The following is a 13,805-nucleotide window of genomic DNA, read 5'->3' on the forward strand; positions in this document are numbered from 1 at the left end:
TAAGAGAAATGGCAAACGCTCAAACTTGACACCATGTTTGATATTCATTCTCCTGCATAAGTACGGCTTTGTTAATGCAATAATCCAGACTTGCTATCTGTGAAATCATTTGTGCCTCCAAGACCTTTTTTAGACTTGATACAAACACCCATCTCCAAGCGTAAGACCTCAAACTGTGCTCTGGTCTGAATAAAGCCGATTTAATTTTCGAGCACAGCGTGCACCGCGGCACAGCTAAAGACGGTTAAGTGTTGACATTCTCGGCTTTGCTGTCGTCTCCGGTTACACACAGAGCTGGATGTTGACAGCGAATAGTGTTGTGTTGCTTGCGTGTTTGTTTGTGGGGCTCGAGACATGTCAAAAGAACACGCAAGGGTGGGTTGAGGACGTGAAAGTGTGTTGGCGTTTTCAGTATGCAGCACATCTGAAATGCATCCCAGACAGACTGAGAAGCAGCTGTTGGATCACGAGGGCATTAGGTGCATGTTGGAGTGTGAAAGTATGACATTAGTCAGGCTATGATGTGTATGTGTCAGCCTGAGACCAAAATTAACCTCTAAATTTTCTGTAAAGGAGGCAGAAGCATTACTAGGAGTTCACATTCTTCCTTTTAAAGGCGTTCACACGTTCATAGATGGTGGTGATAACCCAAATTTTACAGCAATGAATAGTTATTGTCATCTGGTAATCTTTATATTATTTTTGATTATTAATTCTACCAAATGTCACATTGTGAAAAAAAAAAGTCAAGCATTGAGAGTAAGGGGTTTCACATCTGTATACACGTTTACCTTTATGATTTTTTACCTTTTTTGCATTTTTATAAAGATTTCACTTCCAAAGTGGTGAATGATGAGTCTTGTTTTCAAGGAAATACATCCTGTCATGTTTTTCCACACATGCCTTAAACTTTTTGTCTCTATACTGAGCTACATCATAAACCAAAGAGGTGATTTTACATACGAAAACTGTTACTTTGGAAGAAATCCATTCATTGTAACTTCCTTTAAACTGTATTTTTACAGAATGAGGACTTGACCCTGACCATTTATCACAACGAAGCAATTACAGCAACAAGACACCCCTGAAATATACAATCGAGTATGTGAGCTCCAAGACATACCTGAAAAAAATATTTTTTGTCCTTTAGACAGTCAGCTCTTTAATATTTCTCCTCGAGATTTATTATTGCCTCAAACTGGGAAATACAATTTAAAGAAAATTTAACTGAACAGTTGATTTAAGGAGGAAAAAAATGAAATACTTAAGTAATAGGATAAAAACCTCACTGCTGTCCCATTACGACGTGAACTCCAAAGTTTATGTGGTACCTGCTGGAATACGCTACACAGAAACATGAATGGTTTTGTCCTCCAGACTACCAGCAGATATCTGACTCATTAGTGCGTTAGTCATCCAGTGTGTGTAATGGTTGTAACCTGTGCAGCTGGTAAACACACACACACACACCCCTCCTTAAACCTGAGACCACCGAATGCAGCAGATTCTCCCGCCCTCCCTCTCGCTGTCGGGGTGTCCAGTCATTTGGTGTCACATCTATTTAGGGCTGCGCTGCTGTTCTTCATTTCCTCTCTCTAAAGCTCAAATAGAAGTAGGGTCATTTAACTCCAGCGAACTGAGGGAAAACTACCGGTCGAGACGGAGGAATAAAACGCATGGTCAGACAGGAGTGAGGAATTTAGCACTGGGACACAACCGAGCATGAGAAGGTAGGGAAACCACACCGCTGGGGCCTCACATGTGACTTCATACTTCCAACTGTATGATCCCTCGAGCTGATTTGCAAAGGAAAGTTGAGCACAAACAGATTGAGCTGTGTTTTTTGCAGCGGAGCTCATGGATTCAGAACCTAGTCCGTCCACCTCGCGCTCAGATGACGAGTCCTCTGATCGCACCCCGGCCCCGGATTCTTCCCGACACACCAGCCACACTGGCAAGCAGAGCAGTCTGAGCGGCCTGGGCTACGGGCTCGTGGTGGCCTGGCAGCAGCTGAGGCCTTTCATTCCCTTCTTCCTCATCAGCTTCATGATCGTGGGCCTCGTCTACCTGATGCAGGCCATCATCTACGGGGGACCCTTCAAGGACCCGCTCTTCTTTGTCAAATTTAACGAACGCTGGCCCCGGCCAACTCCGAAGCAACACAACTCTCCATCTCCTACTAAGTTTTTCAGCCCGATGCCCACCTCAACATTGGAACAGCTCCTCGTTGAGCTGCACAGAGACAACGAGACTGTGTGAACTGGAGGAGCCTGTTCCTTTTCCCTGTGAATATACAATACTTTCATGGAATTACATCAGGTCTCAGATTAAGAGAGCCCAGACTGATATGTGACTACTTCCACCCTACTGTACTCACCTTTCCACCAGACGCCCAGTTATATTACAGGTTGTGAAACAGCATGTATTACTGGGTAAAGATGGATTTTTTTTTTTACAAAGTGTGCAACTGAGTCAGATGCTTCTCAAATCAAGGACAAGAAACTTCAATCAATCAATGTGCTCCAGTCCTGCTTTCTTGCATGAAACATAGAAGACTGGTCATGTAAGATTTTTTAACTGCACTGCAAGTTATAAGTTTGTCTCTGTAGATGCTTCTGTGGCCTTTGAAGATGAAAATGTGCCTGATATATACAGCCAAGCACTGATGATATGCATTTCTGTCTGTGACAGCTGATGTTAACTCTTGAGCAAACACTTAAAAAGTCTTAAGTTGAGCAGAAATGTTCCAGTGTCACAGTATTTTAGCAGTGAACTTATCCTTTAACCTTTAATCAATGAAGACCACATTGAAAACAGCAGAACACAATGTCCCACTTTGTTTCTTCTCTCACCATCTCAGTGCAATTCCTTTAATGTACCATAACGTATATAGAAACCATCTCCCATAAGCAGACTGGCATGTAACATATCATAAAACTGGTTAAGATGCTTGTGATACTGTATCTTATTTCATCTGTTCGCTTCACCTCTCACACCTCTGCAGTCTAACACGAGGACATTTTGATGTAAATGCATGCCATATATGCTAATTGTTGCCTTCATCATAATCATGTATTTCTATATTAATACTCAAAAAGGGAGGCTGGTGGAGACGAGCAGACTGTGTAAAAACTAATACGGCTTAGATGTGGATAAAAATAACATCTTGTTAACTTGTTTATTCATGTCACCCGTGGTGTCCAATCATTAAAATGCTTGTATCTCAAATCAGAGTGTGACAGAGTTGAGAGGTGACTATTATGTTTAATTGAGTCCCTGCATGGAGAGTCTCTGCAGCTGCAGCAGTGGGCCATTTATAGTGTGAAAACACACTCCACTATAGATTAATGGTTAGACCATTAATGGAGAGACCAAATTGCCATATTTACGTCATGTAATAACAGCTGAAGTATCTCAGTGACGGCTGAGAAAAATCTGCTGATGAGGGTCATGACATGTGGTTGAAAACACAGATAATTATCATTACCTTATTTAAAAGTTCTAGTAAGGAGAGTTTGCTTGTATCTCTCTCTCTCTCTGTTTTTATTTTTTTCATTTTTACAAACAGAATAAAAGTTTCCCAATAGAGATAGTGTTTAAAAGATTCTTTGGTCTCTCTGCTGTAATTTGGTCCAGATTTGATATGTCTAAGTATAGCAGTTTCCAGTCTGGATTTGGTCTCATGTGGTCCAAATATAAGAAAAAACAAAAGAAAACAACAACTGTAAAATCTGCTCTCTTTTATGTTTTTGCATTTTCACAAATAGAAATAAGGTTTCACAAACCAGAGACTACGTTTTACAGATGCTTTGGCCTCTCTGGGGTCTGCTCTAATGTGGTTTTTACTTTTTTTTTCTCCACATTGTTACAAACAGAATGAAGGTTTCACAAACCGGAGAGTGTGTTTTAAAGATACCTTAGCTTTTCTTGGATAATTAAAGTCAGACTTGGCCAACCTATATATATATATATGGGTTTTAGATGTGCATCTGGTCTAATGTGGTGTTGATGTGGGAAAGAAAAAAAAAAGTGAGTGTTTCTTGTTTTTGCATTGTTACAAACAGAACAAAGAGTATGAACGTTTCACAAATAAGAGACTGTGTTTTAAATGTTCTTTAGCCTGTCTCCAATAACCTAATCCAGATATGATTTGTGAGTATAGTGGTTTTAGATCTGGACCTGATCTAATGTGTTCGAGGTAAGAAAAAAAGCTGTGAAATCTCCTTTTTTGTTATTATTGTTTTTTTAAATTTTTATCTTTTGCACAATCACACAGAATAAATCAGTGTTTTATATCCTATATCCTTTAAATCCTTTAGCCTCTCTGGCATCCTTAAATTCAGATTTGACCAGGTCCAGATTTATAGACTGGTCAAATATGAATGTGGTGCAGATGCGATATGTATTTTGACACAAGAAGGATTTCACAAATTTGATTTCAGACACCATGGAGGGTTGATCCTAAAGGTCTGACACTGACCTGGAGCATTAAAATTCAGCAGAAAACAGAGAATCAGTCGTTTGTCACTGTAAATTAAGTTTTCTTTAACTGTCCACTAAGTTGGAGCTCACCTTACCATGGGAATCTCCTATGTCAGCAATGAATCCTCTTCATTTGACCCCAGAGTTTATGATTTTAACCTCTAACTTCATGGTTTTAACGCTGTTTCTGTGGTTGTCTGCCGCCTGTCTGCTCTCTGCTGCGGCCGTGTGGCGCCGCCGCTGCCGCCTCCTGGTGGCGGAGCGACGAACTACACCGCACCGTCCCGCCGATGACCACGCTGACCTGTGGTTGACCTCAATAAACTGGACAGAAAAACTGAAAAAAAAGATTCCCAACAACGTAGTTTATATTTATCTACATATATATTTTCAAGCGAACCGTGTCGTTGCTTTGAAGTGGGGCGGATGTAGAGAGCTCTGCAGACGGTGAGTGAAGCTGTTTTCTGTCACCTGCCCGCGTTTCACTTTAATTAGCCGGCGGGTACAAAGTACTTCTAACAGGCCAGAAATGCCGGAAAGTGTAGATAAACCAGCTGCTGTGTTGTTGGTGACATGTTAACTAACTGTTGGTCTGTCATGACTAGTTTACAGCTCTTTACTCGGCCCTTTCTGGCTGTGTTTTACTGTTAGCTAGCTGTCAGCAGAGATGCTAACTTGCAGGTGTGCTTGGTTCTGTCCTCATGCTGGGACCTCAGTTTAAATGCCCTCTGACAGCCTTTAGTTCTGATTTTTATCCAGCAAAAAGTTTACTGGTAATTTTGTGATGTGTAACCTCAAACTTCGTGGGACTGGTTGACTATTTGGAATTAGGCGCCTAACAATGGGAACAAGGTGGCGCTTCAGGTTGCTGGTGATTGAGTAGCTTAATCAGTGTTGAGATGAATCTGCACATCTGTATGCCAATGCAGCCAAATAACCACACAATTACAGTCTTAATTTATTTAGTATTTTACAAGATAAGGCTTGAAAGGAGTAAGACAACAAATACAAAAGTACAACAAGGGTAATAAAAAGTAAAGATATAATAAAGACTATGTGTACCTTCCACATGTACAGATGTGGCATAATGAAAATGCATATGGATGTGTACAGACAAGACAGATAATGTACCCGAATGAAAGTTACACACTGTGTGTAGAATGGCACCTACATCTGTATAGAATAGTAATGCGATGTTTCTGTTATTGCAGTCAACAAGTTATCGAGAGACTAGACTGGTGTTAACTAGATGCTATTGCACATGAAGAGCTGTAAGATATCCATGTGATGTTTTGTTGTTGATCTGGAGGAGCTATAAAGAGCAAAAAAAAAGGGAGAAAAGAAATTCAGAGTAAATATAATCAATGCATTTTGCTGTAATTTCTAGATGAAGAGTTCATTTGCAAAAACAGATAACTCGATTTTTGTAGATTGTCAAGAAACTTTTGACTCAGCAGAAATGACATGACAAAAATAGAGATAACATAAGTTTGATTGATGTCTCTGGTAGATGATGGAGAAGTGGGTTTTCTGAAGGTTTATGAAGATGGAGTTATCTGTTTTTGCAAATGAACTCTTCAAATCATCTTTCTTATAGCAGCATAGTCAACAAACCAAATACCCTTTTTTAGGGCCGCAACTAATGTATATTTTAAATGTTGATTAAAAGAAGAAAAGTCAGTCTGTGTTTACCCAAAGCCCAAGATGACGTCCTCAAATGTCTTGCTTTGTCAACATCCCAAATATATTCAGTTTATGTCACAGAGGAGCAAAGAAAACTCAAAATATTCTATTTTAGGGAACTAGAATCATAGAATTTTGAGTCTTTTTAAATGAAAAATGACTCAACATGATAAATCATTCTTCAAAATTGGTGCAAGGTGGAGATTAATTGAATAGTTGAACACTAATCGATTAATTGTTGCAGCTCTGTTGTCTACAAAAAGCTATTCAAAACTAACTGTAAGAGCAAAATGAATGGGTATGCACTGCAAGAATCAGCACTCTTCATATTAAAATGGATTGTTGTGAAAAATCCTGAATTTTGCATCGATTGAAAAAACAAGACATTGGTTTCTTTGCTAGTTTCTTTGGGTGAAAGGTGCTCTTCGGACCAAGTGTCAGATTATGTCGGTTCGCTTATGTTTGTATGAATTAGTATTTGTTTTGTCAAGCATATTTTATACACATTAATGCCATTAAAATCTATTGCTTGAGAGAGGATCATGAGATAAATAAGGCACTGAGCAAACGTGCATTGTTCATGTTAATATTAACACAAAAACATTCTAATAATCATCAGCATGTGCAGTCTTCACATCCAGTCTTTATTGTGTGGTTAATAAAAATGCTACTTTTTTATTGTTTACAGTTTTAACAACCTAGAATTCAGCTGTCTTGTAGTAAGATATTTGTGCTATCATTGAAATACAAACCACCTTTTTTTAAATCCACCCTTACTGTCCTATTCTCTGCTCCTGTTTTGAAGTGAATGGGGACATGTGGTGCTACCAGAAACCAGGGTTTGAAGCCCTCCTCCTCACTGAGCTGCAGAGACAGCAGCAGTGCAGCCAGTTCTGTGACACTCTGCTCAAGGCAGAAGGTATATACACACTCACTAAAAAAACAAATTACACATTCAATGCTTGTTGCCTTTAAAGGTCCTCTTTTGTCAAAATGACTGCATCAGTGATTGACACAGCAGCTAACAGACGTGAATGACTGTGGGAAACCAGGACTTTCTGTCTCATTTTACATGGACATACCGCCAAACTCACAGCACAACTGTTGTGTTTAACTTGTGTTTTTGGTGAGTTTGTTAAATGACGTTGCGGTTATAAAATGAGTAGTTTAGCTGTACGGAGCCACAGCTTACAAATGACTCTAAAGTGACTGCTAGTTAACATGAAGTCTTAATGTGCTGTGTTTCAGTCACTATTTAATACTTGTTTTACTGTCTGACAACAGAAAATTATGTAAATAAGAACAAGTTCATTCCGAGTTTGGCTGAATTAAAATGTGGTACATGTGAGCACAGAGAGCAGAAGAAAATTGAACAGATGTAAACACCAGCTGAGTGTTTTAACTGAAGCACAACATGAAAACACAGTTACCGACATGGTCCTCTTCTATTGGTTTCCAGTTGGCCTTAAAGCTTCCTCCATCTCTGAATGTCCTTCAGGGTTACTCTTTCCACAGAGCTTTGACCTTTGGGCACATGACCGAAGCTAATGGTACCATTAGCCACATTAGCCACACAGCGTGCTAACACTAAGGATTTTGATATTGTTGTTATCCACTGGGTCTTTAGTTCCTCAGATGCTGGGAGTGCATGAAGATTGTTGTGTTCATTCTTTCAGGAACAGCAGAACTTTTGGTGAGCGTTGCTCGTGGCTGAGACATTTTAGAGTTAGCGGAAGCAGTTCTCGAGAGTAAATAAATCTGATTTAAACCTGGCTCACCAGGAAGCAGTGAGCAGTAAGGGGGCAGGATTGTACAAAGTTTTAGCTGCATGACTATTGGTTCCTTTGCTGGTTACAAAGCAGCTCGGTAAAATTCTAACAGACTTGTACAGCTGGGCGGTAACAACAAAATACAAAAAAATGGCTTTTCACCATATGGGACCTTTAAAGTTTGTTATGTTGCTGTTTGTGTAGTCTATGTAGGAAGTATGTATATAGACTGTGTTTTAACATCTTAACATCTCATATTCAAGTTTTATGTTACTTGTGGAAGGCATTATAGTTACTGACATGTTCCCTGTCCTCCAGGTGTATCAGTGCCTGCACACAGTTGTATTCTCTCAGCTCTCAGCCCCCACATCTCCTCCGCTCTGGCCTCCACACCAGCGCCCCCTGCAGGACAGAGCCATCTATTGGAGTTTCGGGCTCTGGGTGCCTGCACTCTGCTGCACATGGTCAGACTTCTGTACTCTGGAGAGATGACAGGGGAGGGGGAGACAGAGAAGCAAGAGGCCATTTCTGCTGCTGCCAAGCTGGGCATTCATGGACTGGTGGAGGTTACGAAAAGGGATTGGAAAAACAGAAACGGGGAAGGAGGTGAGCTGTACACGGAGGTGGGAGTGCAAACAGAGTCTCTGCCTGAAGAGAACGAGGGGAGACAGTGCAGATGGAGGAGAGAGGTGAGGGATGGGAGCACTTTACTGTGGAAAGAGACACAGTTATATGGTGGAAATGACATGTGGACTCAGACAGAGGAGCAGCAGATAAATGAAACTCCTCCTACTCACCCTGCAGCCTCCTTTGAGACCATTGATATGGGGGCTCTCCAGAGTATAGGACAGACAGATTCCCATCTCATTCCCCCTCAAATTATCCCCATGTCTGTTGTCTACCCATCAAATGAAACCCAACCTTTTTCTGTTACACAAGAACCCACAACAACTGGAAGCACATCTGTAGCTGTTGTGGCCCCACCATACACATCCCTCCCTTATTATTCCAGCCAAACAACTCCTGGTGCCGCCGATCCTCAGAGCTGGTGGACTGGGCCACAAGAAGCCGGCAGAGATGTCACAGCACCTGAAGAATGGGAGGACGAGCGGTTCGAGCATTTCCAAGGCAACATCCCAGGATTCATCAGCTACTTCCTGAACCCAGACAAAGCTAAGGGCCCCCGCAGAGGGAGAGCAGGCAGGAGGCGAGGAGCCAAGGCGGGACGTCCCAGGAGTAGTGGGACGGGTGAGAGTAGAGCCAGGGGCCCACGAGCAGCAAGAGGAGGCAGGGGGCGGGGAGGCTTTACTCAGAAGGTGGAGATGCAGGAGGTGGGAGTGGGCAGGGTGCAGAAGCTGTTCCTGCACAGGTGGGGGATGAGGACACCCAGGACAGGTCAGGGTGGAGGAGCTGTTGGTAGGAAGTTGTACCTTAAGACCAGAGAGCTTTGTAAATCAGGCACAAGCGGCCAGAAGAGGAGTAGGCGCGGCAAAATGTGGGAGTTCACCCAAAGAGGAGATGTGCTGCTGGGAGGTGAGGGAAGAGGAGGAAACGCCCAATGTGGATGGAAAAATACAGCACAGCAGCTTAAACAGGTGAGCGTGCTGTGTCCTGTTTGGGCGTCACACTTGCAGAGATGGAAAGGCTGTGATGATTTATCAAGTAAAATACAAAAACAGGATATTAGAGGGCTCACAGCCAGCACTGTGATTTTTAGAAAGTCGGTAATTGTATTTGTGGTTAAAAATGTTGCCACATTTCCTCACAAATGTCACAAAAACATAACAAAACAAACAAAAATATGAAAAACAATTGTCCTGTACAGCTTTGTCAGTGTGTTAAAAGTGTTTGTCATCAAATTGGTTCGGGTCAAATGACAGCTATTCCTCCTCGCCTAGTTTCTGTGTATGTGTATTTGTTTGGTTTATTAAGTTGCCACTTCAAGAAGTGTTTTCCTCTGAAACTGATCCATATATTAGAAAAGATATTGTGTCCAGCTCTCTGACTGATTAATAAGGTCATATGAGCAATGAATCAGTTGTTTTGTTCAAGGAGGATAGCAACAGTTATGACAGACTGTAATGTATAGGTACTGTATCATAACTGACAACACATTTAGAAACATTTTAATTCCTTGCACCTGCTGCACCTTGTATTGTATATTGATTATTTCACTTGTCTCTTTGGTTACAGGACAGTCTCCCTGTTGACAGGCCTCGAAGGTCGAGGGCCAAATCAATACCATCAGTTTCCTTGTCTTACCCAAACACCCGATTCTACAATGTTCATACTTTATTTGCCTGCAGCCCCACCCTGCAGCCTTCTCCGTCTACCAGCCTGCTGTCACCTGCAACCTCATTCGCGTCTCCAGCATCGTCCCTCCTCCACACCACCCCGCTCCCTCCTCCAGCCCCTTCACCTCATGACGAACAGCCCGAGCACATTGATCGTCTTCTGGAGGAAGTGATGATGGGACTCGACATTTTACCAAACAACAACAACAGAGCTCCACATTCTCAAGATCTTCTTCCAGCAAGCAGCAGCAGCATCGTTTCTTCCTCTGGAAACACTTCAGCCCAAATCAGACAACAGTGCCATGCTACTGGTGTCCATAGGTCCACAGAGGTTGTTGCTGTGGCAACAGGATCTGGTAATTCCATTTCTACAAGTGGTGATGTTCCTGTTCTGCAGCAGCAGTGTGGGGGAGAGCTGAACGAGATGCTGGACCACTTCCTTCAATCTTTTGAGCAGCATGTTGAAAGCTGTAGTGCCAGGGAAGAGAAAGAGATGGGTGTTGAGAGCTCTGCAGAGGTAAGCCAGCCTTACAGTGTCCTGTGCAAATACCAAAAAAACAAGATTCAGACCCCAACCCCTCACATCTCTCATGTACAGAATAATAATGCACGTCGAGCCAGACGACCTCAAACCACCGAACTGCAGAGTGATGAAACTGAAACGCAGCAGAGCCGCTCACAGCAACGCCAGACCTCTGCTCACCGAGCCGTTTCCCCCAAACACACTGAGGAAACGCTGGGGAAAGTAAAACAACCGTGCAAACGCAAGAAGAAGAGAAGACCAAACCAATATCTGTTCATGTTAGAGAAAAAGAAGCCGAGGGTGAGAAAGCCAGTGTCATCAGTTGATGCCACATCCAAAACCATTCATGACCAAGAAGCTGACCAGCTACAGAAGATACCTGTGGTGCAACTGGAGAGGAGAGGCCTGCTGCCAGTCACACTGAAGCTACAGAGACAGAGCAGTCTGGAGCACAAGGTGACAGACTTTTCTGTTTCTTCTTCACTAAAGTTTCTGTTGATGTTAGCAGTTTAGCAAAAAAAATAAATAAAAGGCGACAATGTCATATCCGAGAAGCCAAACATCAACACTCTACACTGACATAATATTCTATTACATGTGAGTTGGCTCACTGAATAAGTATTATTGTGTGTGAAATCAGACTGTAAGAATACAGAAGAAAAAGTGTCAAATGTTTTGTACCTATATGTGTATATATTTCAGACTACTGAAAAAGCAAAGACCTGTTCATCATCTGAGAAATACTCCTGTGACAGCTCATCTGGAACAAATCAGTCAACATTGTTCAGCACAAAGACCTACCCAATCAGGAGCAGGTTTAGGGAAGCACAAATTATGGTGAGGATGAACCTTTTTTTTCAAACTCAAAGACCTCATTTGTCTTGAGATTTAAAGATAGAGGCATCACACTAGCAGCAAGGTCTGGGGACGGGATTGCATTGTCGAGTGATTAATTGGTCATTCATGTTCACCAGGGGACGACCCTTAATGACTTTTGTGATCCCTGATGTTTCCTCTGGCTGCACCTCTACGCCAAATGAGATTGCTTATCCACTTAGCCAGAGAAACATATCTCTCCCTGTGCAATAGGATTTGGAACAAAATCTTGCACAGACATTAAAGGTTATACGATCATCTGCTATCAGTTACCTTATCATGTAGTGTCATCATCATGTCCAAATTTTACACTAGTTTAGGACCAGATACCTGCAAACGAATTCCTTTAGCTTCAGTTATATTTTGTGTTTCATGCTAATCAGCAAATGCTAGCATGCCAACACAATAATATAAGTTTACTCAGTGTCACTGTTAGCAGGGTGAGGTTAGCATTTCATTTAAAGCCACTAGTGCCACCACTGGACTGCTTGCAGGGTCACCAGCATGTCTGTTGTGTTTGTCTCAAAGGTGTTTTTTGAATTTGTGTAATGTCATAAATTGAACTTGCTTCTCAGGACAGTATGCCCTTTCTTGAGGAACCACCCCCAGCAGACAAACCAGTTCGCAGACGAGGCCGGCCCAGGAGAAATACACAGCTACTTAGTTTATCTGACAGTAACAGTTCAATGCCACCAGCTCAACTGCATCCTGTGCATCCCAGTGGCTCAGATGAACAACTAGAGAAAAACCAAGAAAGACATGAAAAGGAATCGACTGTCCAGCCACAAGAAGAGGTACGTGGACCTTCAGGGAGAGGACAAAAGAGGGGAGCAGAGTCAAATGAGGACAGAAGTGATGATGCCATAGCGACCAAGAGGGTTTGTTCAGAGCAAATGGCACAGGCACAGCCAACATGTGCAACATACACGTCGAGCCCTGAATCTGCAGGCTTTGTCTCTGAGCCACCAGTTACAGAACTAGAGGAGGTAATTGACGTAGAGACTCTTTCGCTGACAAGTGTGGAAGATTCATATGGAGAAGAACAAAAGCCAAAACCAGTGTGGAGCGAAATCAAACTCAGAGAGACGGAGAGCAATTTGACGGATGAAGAGATGTACATCAGCACTGATGAGATAATTGATGTGGAAGGAGACAGTGACAACTTGGAGATTTTGGAGAACAAAGACATGGACAACTGCCAGAACATAACAGAAGCAAGTCTGTCATATTTTGTTGACGTGAAGCCTTCTGTTTCACCTTCACATCCTGCAAAAGAGTTCAGTCTGGAGTCGACAGAAAGATGGGAGGAAGACAAGGAAGAGGACATCGACGTGATTTCAGGTTGCAGTCCCGTCCCCAAGCCGGTGATCATCTGCTTTACAGATTCTTCAGAAGGTGCGGAAGAGGAAGGAGACGAGAATATTGATATTGTTGAAGACAGACTGCACTTCGTCAACGGTCTTCACTGCTGTGAGTAAAGTTGAGAATTTTAACAAAAATTCCAGGCTGATGTGCTTTTACATGAGCGTCTCATGTCCAGCTCTTTTCTTCTTTTCTGCTCATCTTCCTCAGTTTGTCTCCCAGAATACATATCTGAATTTGTTTAATTTACCTGCGAGTCATACGGCAGGCAGAGAAAGTATTGGTGATGGCGATCTATACAAAATTTGTTTCATCGTTAACGTTTACCAGTGATGTATTAATTTCCTTCTGTTTATATTGCGTTCACGTCCATGTGCAAACGCACTGACAATCACAGGAGATTTTTGTTCTCCTATTCCACCGATGTTGAGGAAACGAGCAGCTGCGAGCAATATGTTAGCTATTTGTTTTGGACAAAAGCATCCTAATGTGGGAAGACGCTTAGTGAATTTAATGTGCAACAAAACAACAGCACTGTAAAGTTTATGTACAATATTTGGTTTCAGCTCCTGAGCTGAGTTTACAGACTTACCTAGTGTAATAGGAATGCTCATATTTTGTACTTCTGAGATATTTACCCTGTGATTTTATGTAAAGAGTTACTGTTGATTTGTAATTGTTAAGCAGAAATGTTCAGCAAAGTTTGTTTTATCTGTTAAGTGTTGAAAACAACACTTTAGAAACAGTTTAGAAAGAGTTTTACTGTCCAAAAATGAAGGTTTTGTACTGTCAAATGAATCATCAGTGTTTTATTCG

Source organism: Stegastes partitus, unplaced genomic scaffold, assembly GCF_000690725.1.
Source record: "Stegastes partitus isolate 25-593 unplaced genomic scaffold, Stegastes_partitus-1.0.2 Scaffold120, whole genome shotgun sequence".
In the NCBI taxonomy this organism is placed as follows: domain Eukaryota; kingdom Metazoa; phylum Chordata; class Actinopteri; family Pomacentridae; genus Stegastes; species Stegastes partitus.